The sequence below is a fragment of the Camelus dromedarius genome, chromosome 9 (genome assembly GCF_036321535.1).
Source record: "Camelus dromedarius isolate mCamDro1 chromosome 9, mCamDro1.pat, whole genome shotgun sequence".
NCBI lineage: Eukaryota > Metazoa > Chordata > Mammalia > Artiodactyla > Camelidae > Camelus > Camelus dromedarius.
The window spans coordinates 43,354,406-43,364,154 of NC_087444.1; positions in this window are offsets into that span (position 1 = coordinate 43,354,406).

Below are 9,749 nucleotides of genomic sequence, written 5' to 3' on the forward strand. Positions count from 1 at the left end.
GACTAACAGGAGTTCCAGAAGGAAAGAACAGAGAAAATGGGCAGGGGCAGGAAGTGGAGGAGCAGAGAAAGGAGGATATTATCAAAGAAATAACTCAAGAAAATTCTGCAGAATTTGAGGGAGGGTATAGGTCAAGCAGTAGAGCTCATGTTTGCATGCACGAGGTCCTGGGTTCAATGCCCAGTACCCCCTCTAAAAATAAACCTAATTACCTCCTCCAGCCAAAAATAATAATAATAATTAAAAAAAAAAAAGAAAATTCTGCAGAACTGAAAGACACGTCTCCATATTTGTAAATTGAATTTTAAGAGCTGCATACTGGCAATAAAGAGAAAATCATAAAGATTTTCTGAGACGCTTGGGGGCAGGAGGGCATGCTTTTTGGCATCACTGCAAGCTAGATGATAATACATCAATGCTTTCATAATTTTGACTGAAAAATTTCAACCTAGATTTCAGTGTGTAACCAAACTCTCAATCAAGCAGGAGCCTAAAATAAAAATATTTCCAGATAAGTATGGAGTAAATAAATTTACATCCTTCATAGTCTTTTTTAGAAAGTCACTGGAGAATATGCTTCAGCAAAACAGAGCTGTAAAGCACGAAAGTGGAAGACAAAGCATGCAGGAAACCAAGAATCAACCTCAGAAGAACAACCAAGTGGTTTTCAAATGGCGGCTGGGCAGCTGACCAAAACGTGACCAGTTCAGTTGGAGCGGGATATGGAGAGCTATCAAAGGAAGGTCTCCAGGAAGAAAATAAAGCTAAGAGGTTATCTGATTTGTCTAAGTACTTGGAATAATTACTGACAGATCTGTTGGAGCATTTGGACAAGCACATATATAACAAAGCAAATGGGAAAATATGGCAATTATTAACTACAGGAGAAACAAAGAAGTTTTAGAGAAAAAAAGGAAAGGTAATCACAGTAAACTACTTAGCACTGGCCATTCATCTGTATCCTTTATAATAAACCAGCAAACATAAGTGAATGTTTCCCCGAGTTCTGTAAGCCTTTTTAGCAAATTATCAACCCCTGAGGTGTGGGAGTCATGGGAACTCCAATTTATAACTGGTCACCAGGTTCACACAGGTGAGGAACTTCTCCTCTCCAAGAGAGAACTGAGAATTTGTGGCCATCTTTATCTCCCATATAATCTGGAAAATATACATAAAAACTTAGCTTAAAGGGTTGCAGCAAGAACTATACTGGATTTGTAAAAAGTACATTGCCTATATTAAGGAATAAACATAAATGTATTATTATTTTTATTCTTTTAAAAGATCACATTTGGCATCAGAGGGTACTTTAAGTAAACTAGGATAGCATTCTTTCCTATGAGTAAAAGAGGTCACTTCAAGTCACTTTAAAGAGCAAGCTCTTCTGGAAAAGAGGACCTGGGTCATATGTCATTTCACTGACATCCCACTAGCTACAGCTCCACCCTTGACACTCACTGAGGTGTCTTCTGAAGGCCCAGCTAGGAGAAAGAGGCTCTGGCTGGAAATGTGATGAGCTCCATCACCTGGAGCTGGCGGGGCAGTGGTTGGACCAGGGACCAGCTAAGACTGAATGACATCCCCTGGGCCTGGCCTCTATTAATGACCAAAAATGAGGATGACGGAATGAGGAGGTATGTCCACTGGCCACTTGTTATTCTCAGTGAGATTGATTCTGTGGTCCTTCCCAGCCCTGGCAGATTATATTGTCCTCAGCCTTTCGTCTTCAGTTCCTTACCCCAGGGGTTGTAAAAAGAAGCCCTTGTATATTTACATTTTACAAAGAAGGAGAATAGATAAACAGAAAGTTTATATGTATAGCACAGGGAACCATATTCAATATCTTGTAGTAACTTATGGTGAAAAAGAGTATGAAAACCAATATATGTATGTTCCTATATGACTGAAGTATTGTGCTGTACACTAGAAATTGACACAACATTGTAAACCAACTATACTTCAGTAAAAATATTTTTTAAAAAAGAAAAATAGAAGAAATAGAATTGAGAACAAGGTTTGAGTATCAAAAACAATTTTGGCGCTAATTTTGTAAATTATTTCTTTAAAAATAAAGATTTTTGCCTCACTTTAAAAAAAAGAAGGAGGAGGAGAAGGAAAAAGAGGAAGAAAGAAAAGACAGAAGGAGAGTGGGGGATGGAGGGAGGAAGGGAAGAAAGCAGGAAAGAAAAAAAGGAGAATTTTTAAATTTAAGAGCAATGACATAGAAATTCAGATGTTCAGCTTCTCCAAGAAAATGGTGTCTCTGGTAACACTGTCCTCAATCCTGTCTGGAAACCACCCGCTGGAGCTGAGTGGACCTCTGCTTTCCAGTTCAGTACAGTACCAACCTGGTAGCATCTCTCAGCCTGGTCCTTGCCTGGCCCGTGGGATATCTGGGTTTTCGAGCCTGTAATTAACCTTGGACCAAATCAGCCAATCCCAGCCCACTCAGGTGCTACCCTGCAACCCAGCATCTGCCCTGAGGTTCTGAAATACCAGTGGGTGAGCAGATGCAGCAGCAGAGCTAGCTGTCCTACCAGCCTCTGCCCAGAAGCTCAAGCCAACAAAGGGAATGGGACTGGCCAGGAACTCTAGCCAGGGCTGTGCAGGTAGATGTAGCCTCCTAGCTTCACCATGAACTTAGGCTGTTCTTGGACCCCAACATCCTCTTTGCTTCTCTGGCTGCTTATGGTTAACAGAAAGCCTGGGAGAAGCTGACTCTGCCTTCTTTTGAGGCAGGCTCTCGGGGCACCATGCATATTAATACCAAGGAGGCTTCTGGGTGCTGTGCAAACAGAGCTGGACCTCAAGTAACCAGAACCAGTGACCAACCATTCTGCTTAACTGAATTCCTGATTATGGTTAGCTCCCTAACCTGTATATCCTTGATGTTTAAAATTAAAAACACTAAAATTGTCAGGAATCCTTTCTTCTTTAGCAAAGAATATCTCATAAATACAATATAACTGAATCTTTCTTTGTTGACTTGAGGTCTAGCAGAGAGCTTCTTTCCTTTCTTCTTTCCTTCCTTACTCCCCTCCACAAACTATTTTTAAGCCTAGACCCCTTGTCTAGGCTTGAGGACAGTGAGGTACAGGCAGTTGGCTGGAGTGGGTACTAACTAAAGAATATTCTAGAGAAATACCTTCATAAACTTCAGAATCCTAATTTGTTTTCTGTGGATTTTTCTTTTCTTTTCTTTTTTATTTCTTTTCTTCTTCTGTTTTCTTTTTTAACTAGTATGAATCAGAAACTCAGAAACTCAGAAAACAAAATTCAACCTAATTCTGAGCTCTAGGGAGCTGAGTTCAAATCAATCGAGGTTTACCTGAACAGGGCTGGGGCACCAGGAGATCGCAGATAATCAGAATATAGCACAGGGCTGGAACTGGATAGGTCTGAATTTGAGTTCTGGCTTTACCGTCCAGCTGGTGGGCTCTTGTAGTCCCAACCTTTACTGAGCACTTACAATGCACTTTGCACTGTATTCACCACATCCCATGCATTATCCCATGTGATCAGTGAGCTCTAAAAGCATTGCCTAAGAAATCCCAGGAGAGGCACTTTACCTCCCTGAGTCCGAATTTCTACATCTGCAAAGTGGAAACAAAAATAGCATCTGACAGGTATGTCGGGTGGATTAAGTGAGCTCAGTGTTGGAAAGCCCTCAGCACCAGGCATGGGCCAGGTGTGTGTGCACAGCAGGTGTGGCGACCAGGACAAGCCACTCCAAACGCGTCCTCCCAAGGTGCTCTGCTGAATAGTGAGGTTTGGGTTTTTTCTTTCTTTTTAAAAATCTTGTCTCTTTTCTGTCTTCTTCTCCTTCTTCTTTTTTCTCTTTTGGTCATTTTAAAGGGAATTAATGCTCCAGTTTGACTGGGCTTCTCTGCTTTTATTGAATCCCAGGCACGGCTGCTCCTAGCTTGTGGGGATCTTGCCTACCAGGAGCTAAAATCTAACTTCACACAGTTTAATTAAGGTGATGTAAGACTTTCAGGGCCCAGCTCAGTGCTAAATGAGTGCTCCTTCTCTTCACTGCTTGCCTGCCCTCAGCAGGGTACAGGCAGTAAGGAAAGAAACACTTGTTAGTCCAGTGACTTGCTGTGCAACCCCACACAGGCTTTCTTCCCTCTCTGGGCCTCAGGTTCCCTTCCTCTACAGTGAAAGGGTTGCAGCAGATGACTGCTGAGGTCCTTCGGGTTCAGGAACCCTGTGATTTCAGTTGGAGTTTGCCGCTAACTGTCCTGCATGCTCTCCCCAACCCCCAACTCATCACAAGTCAGTGACAGTGGAGCAGTCAACCAAGAGTGGGGACCTTCTAAACACAGGGCCCTGTGTGACTGCACAGGTCACATGTCCATGAAGCTAGCCCTGCCTGGACACCCTGGGATACAATGCCAGAGGATCACTTTCTGTCATTCCTGCAGCTTTGTGGAGTCCCAGGGGAACTCCTCATCTGACCATCTGGTGCTTTGGCTGAATGGTGGTCCTGGCTGGAGCTCCAGGGAGGGAATGCTGGCTGAGAGGGCCCTACTGGGTGAGGCAGGGGCTTCCTAGGAGCAGTGCTGGGGTGGGGCAGAAGGGATGTAGGCCATCTGAACCACTTTTTCCTTGATGTTCTAAGCCAGAGCTATAGTGAGTTTCCCTAAGGAGCCCGGCTTGACCTAGCACCAGGTGGTGAGGGTTGGAGAATTAGACTCAGGCCTTCAGAGCCAGAAACTCTGGGAGGGCAACAGAGTAGCCAGCAGCTTGATGTGGCAGAAAGAACACTGGACTTAGATTCAGGAAACACGGATTGTAATTGGTGTCACCTTGGGCCAGTCACTCCTGCCTCTGGGTCCCAGCATTTTCACTGACCAATTGCCTTATGAACTTCTTAGGATCAGGTGAGTAAAGTTCCATGGAAAGCAAACCATCCTGTGCACTCCAGAAAGCTGCAGGGTCAATTCATATGCTGGGATAAGACAGAGGTTCAAGCCCCATTTCCAACACCTTCCAGCTGTGGGAACTTGGGTAAGTTACTTAAACCCTCTCTACAGGCCTCTATGAAGTGGACAACAATATTAGTGTTGTGAGGATTTAGATCATTTAGGAGAAGTTCAGCATAATATGTGCCCTGGAAACCAATGACTAGTTCAAATGTGAACTCTGCCATATACTAGCTGTGTGACTTTAGGAAATAAGCCTGTTTGGGCCTCAGTTTTCTCATCTGAGAAATGGGAATAATAACAGAACCTAAATCAAAGGTTGCTGTGAGGAACAAGGAGGCAATTCCTGTAGAGTACTTGGCACAGTAGCTGGCAAACAAGTTATGTCTTCACAAAAGGGAACAGGGAACAGAACCAGTCGGAAGCAGTTTGGGTGGTTCAGGAAGAAACTCCTTGCAAAGTTTGGCCTTAAATGGGAACAACCCTCTGTTGTTCAGGTGGTGGAAAGACTCTCTCTAGAGAAAGTTAAGAGAGGCTGGAAGAAAGAGGGCTTGCCTAGCCTTCCTCGTGGAATGCCAACCTAAGGGATCCCGTAGAGCCATCTGCTCCCTGACTGCAGCACCCATCTCTGTTCCTCCCTGGCTGTCATCTTGTTAGAAGACACTGGCAAGAGCCCCAAGACCACTGCATTCAGCCCTGTGGGTGCCCTTGGCTCCTGCATCTCAGAGGACACCCACATAACTTCCTCCTCCCTGCAGAGGAATGCTGAGGGATCCTTCCATGTAAACCCACACAGGTGGAACCTGGTGGCCAACATCCTGTCCCTGAAGTCCCCACTGGTGTAGGTTACTCCTACTCTCTTGGCCAGAACTACCAGGCCAATGACCAGCAGGTGGGTGGCTGGGCTAATCAAGGTGGGGACAGGAGGAGGGAGGGGAAGGGAAGGAAAGGAAAGAGAGAAAGAAGGCAAGATGGAGGCAGAAGGAGGATAAGAGAAGAGGAGCTGGGAGAAGCAAGGCCTTCTGTTTCAGACAAGAGGCTGCTAGTGGCCTGAAGGCTGCAGGCATTCGGCCCGTGGACATCTTTTCCTTGACCTGCCTATTGTTTAGAGGGAAGAAAAATTGAATGTTGGTTGCTACCATAGTTGAGAGATTTCAATCTCTGACCTTAGTCCTTATCCCCTACCCCCTACCCAGCCTGTTTCCCCATTTGAAAATAAGGTTAATCTGAAAGGTGTCAGCTGCTCTGAGATTCTGTGTATGGTTCTATGTTAATCCTGCAAGAGGCAGTATAGCCAAGTAGCTAGACCTTGAGATGGTACCAACCTGGGTTTCAATCCTGGCTCTGCCACTGATTGGCTGTGTGGCCTTGAGCTAGCTCTATAAACTTCTCTGTGCCTCAGTTTGCTCATCAGTAAAATGGGAATGCACACAATAGTACCTGCTTCACAGGATTATGGTGAGTAAGGAGACAATGAATGTAAGGTGCTCAGAGCAGGGCTTAGCACTCAAGGTTAGCCTAGAACGTGCTGTTATCTTTGTGTCTTCTGGTTTCAAGGCTTTGAAGTGGGAAAGGAAATGAGCAACTACCAGTTGAATGGTGATACTCTAAAGAGTATGGTTACTCCCATGGCCTCGCTGGCAATGAGTAAGTCCTGTTTCCTTCCAGTCCTTGGCGTGTCTACTTCTGAGGTAGGTGGCTCTCTGTCATCCTTAGGCCAAAAGCAGGTGATGCCACCAGCTAGGCCAGTTTAGATTGATCAGAAGTAATTAATATGGCAGGAAATGGGGTAATAACAGCCATGGGAGTGGAGGTGAGCCCAGGTGGCCACACCCTCAATACCTGATTCCAGGTCTCAGCCCACAGCCTCTGGGCTTCCCTCATCACCTACTCCTGCAACTTCTTTTACACCATGGAGGACAACGCTTCAATGTGGTGAGTCACCTCTCTCCTGGGTGAGGGTTACAAAGAGAGTGCCCCTATCCTTCTCAGCTGGTGACAGAGCAAAGGAAAAGAGGAGCACGGAACCCCCGTGCACAGCACTGTCCTTACACACACATACACAGCACGCTCTCAGTTCAGTTTACAGCAACCCTGTGAGGCACACTGTTATTTCAAAATTCTTATTTTTGGAGGTTGGGGAAATTTCTGAAGATGGTCAAAAGGTACAAACTTCCAGTTATAAGACACGTAAGTTCTGGGGATGTAATGTACAGCATGGCGAACGTAGTTAATAATACTGTACTATATATCTGAAAGTTGCTAGGAGAGGAGATCTTAAAAGTTCTCATCACAAGAAGGAGAAACTGCAACTATGTGAAGTGATGGATTTTAACTAAACTTATTGTGGTAATCATTTTGCAATACATACATATGTCATATCATTATGGTGTATACCTTTAACTAATACAACGTGACATGTCGATTATGTCTCAATAAAACTGGAAAAATTTTAAATAAATGAAAAATAAATTTTTTCATTTTGTTTCTTCTTGCTTTTTAAATTACAAACGCAATATACTATCCTCATTCAAAATTCAGGCAATGTGGAGGTTTGGTGTGCTCCAGAGTTAATTTTTGTTCAGAACAAGCACTATTCTCCCCATCTTGCAGGAAAACAAACTACCCCAAGGCCTTCCAGCCAGCAAGAGGCAGAATGTGGACTAGAATTCAGGTTTTTTGTGTTCAAGGGCAGGGTTTGTCCCCTGGGCTCTGCAGCCTTCCATAGGGCCTCCAACTCTGCCCTCTACCCTGCCCTAATCCAGAAGAAACCTACAAGGCCTTGGGAAAACACTCAGCAGACAGGCCCTGATCCCTGTCAGAGATAACTCTGATACTCTGCCTCAGGAGATAGGACTGTCCCCAATTCCTCCTGCAGTATTTGCTGTCACACCACTCCTGTCTCTTCCTCCCAAGAGGGTGTGAGTGTCTGAATGCAAACTTCAGTATTCCACGATTTTTTTTAATATTATTGAAGTATAGTTGATTTACAATGTTGTGTTAGTTTCTGGCATACAGCATAATGATTCAGTTATACATACATATATTCTTTTTCACATTCTTTTTCATTATAGGTTACTACAAGATATTGAGCAGTCTGATTTTTTAAAACAAAATAACTGAGCAGGAGGTCTCACTAGGCATGGTGACAACTCTGAAGGGAAGACTGTCCCAGAGCAGTGCTCCTGCCTCTACTCCCTGTGCTGGTGCTGGGCCCTCAAGGTTCTGATTAGCCATCGCCAGACCCCCAAATGGCAAATGCCTCACACTTTCATTTGACCCTTGACAAAGGGTTATTGTACTCAGGGGGCTTTTACGGGTCACCAAATTTTGATTTTCAAATAAGAATGAGCATTTTAGGAGTGTTTACTGAGCAGTCCAACTCAAGATTTCTGCCAAGGAGTTTGTTTGCCAGGCAGCCTTGCAATTCCTGCTGTGCGTGCCCACATGGAGACAGTGGAAGGCCACCAGGAGTGGGAATGGGTAAGACAAGAGGACCATAGAGACTTTGGCTCTATCTAAATGTGCCAAGTTAAAAAAAAAAAAAAAAAGGTGACTCCTGGCCTCTAGCATATAATCCAGCCCACTTGTAGCTCTCGCCACAGGGAGGGTGGAGGCAGTACACTCAGCTGCCCATGGTAAGGCATGGATGTGTCCCCTGGGGTCAGCTCCAAGACTGCCCTCCCATCCAAGAGGCCAGAGGGCACAAGCTCAGGTTGCTCATGCTTTGCAGTCAGTTTTCACAGTGCTGGGTGTCAAAGTAGTTAGATCCTGTGCTCAGAGGCAAACGGTGTTTTCACCCTACCCTAGAAAGACTTTGGCCTAATTCCTCTCTGCAGATCCTGGAATCTTATGCTATGATTCAGGGCATTGGCCTCAACATCTCCAACCTCTACTCACCCTGCTGGGGGAGCCATGGCTATCAGGGGCCTTATGTTGCTGACACAAGCAACCTCTTCTGAAGATACCAGTTCAAAGTGGCTACCCCAGTAACTGGTGAGGTGGGGTGGGAGATGATACGGGCTCTGCCCTGTAGTCTGGAGATAATTATTACAGGTAGTGCTTCTCTCCACCTTTGCAACTAGTCCAATCCACCATCATGTCTTGCCTGGACTATTACATCCTTTTACGTGGAGATTCTTGTTGCCTTCCTTCTCCTATAGTCTCTTCTTGCAGTAACCTTTTCAGACTAAGGATGCTCATATCACCCTCAGCTCAGAATCAATCCTCTCTGGCTTCTCTTAGTACCGGATGAATGCCAAAGTCCTTGCCATGGCTGATACGGCCCCACAGTTCCAGCTCCTCTCTGACTTCACCTTCCACTACTCCTCTCCCACTGCTCATCCTCACCGGCAGGCTTACCAAACTTCAGCCTCAGAGCCTGTGTACTTTGTGGTCTCCTGGCTGGAACCCTCTGCCACCAGATGTCTGTCTGGTTTCCTCGCTCACTTCATTTGGGTCTCTGCTCAGGTCCTTTATCAGAGAGGTCTCCCCCAAAATAGCTAGCCACCTCCCCAACCCTCCCACTTCTGTCACTCCAGCACCCTGTTCTGCTTCATTACTTTTCATAGCACTTTTACTGCCTAACATTATTTATTTAGTATTATTGTTTATCACAACCCCTGTTTAAATGCAGGAAGTTTTGCTTTTTTTGCTGCTGCGTTCCCAATACTTGTCACATAGGAGGCACTGAAAAATTATTTGTTGAATAAATGACCAAATAAATGAAGTTCCTCTATGCCAGGCACTGAATATTTTACATACTTCATCTCATCATTTAACTCTCTACAGAACCTCCATGGTAGGTATTATTGTGACCCC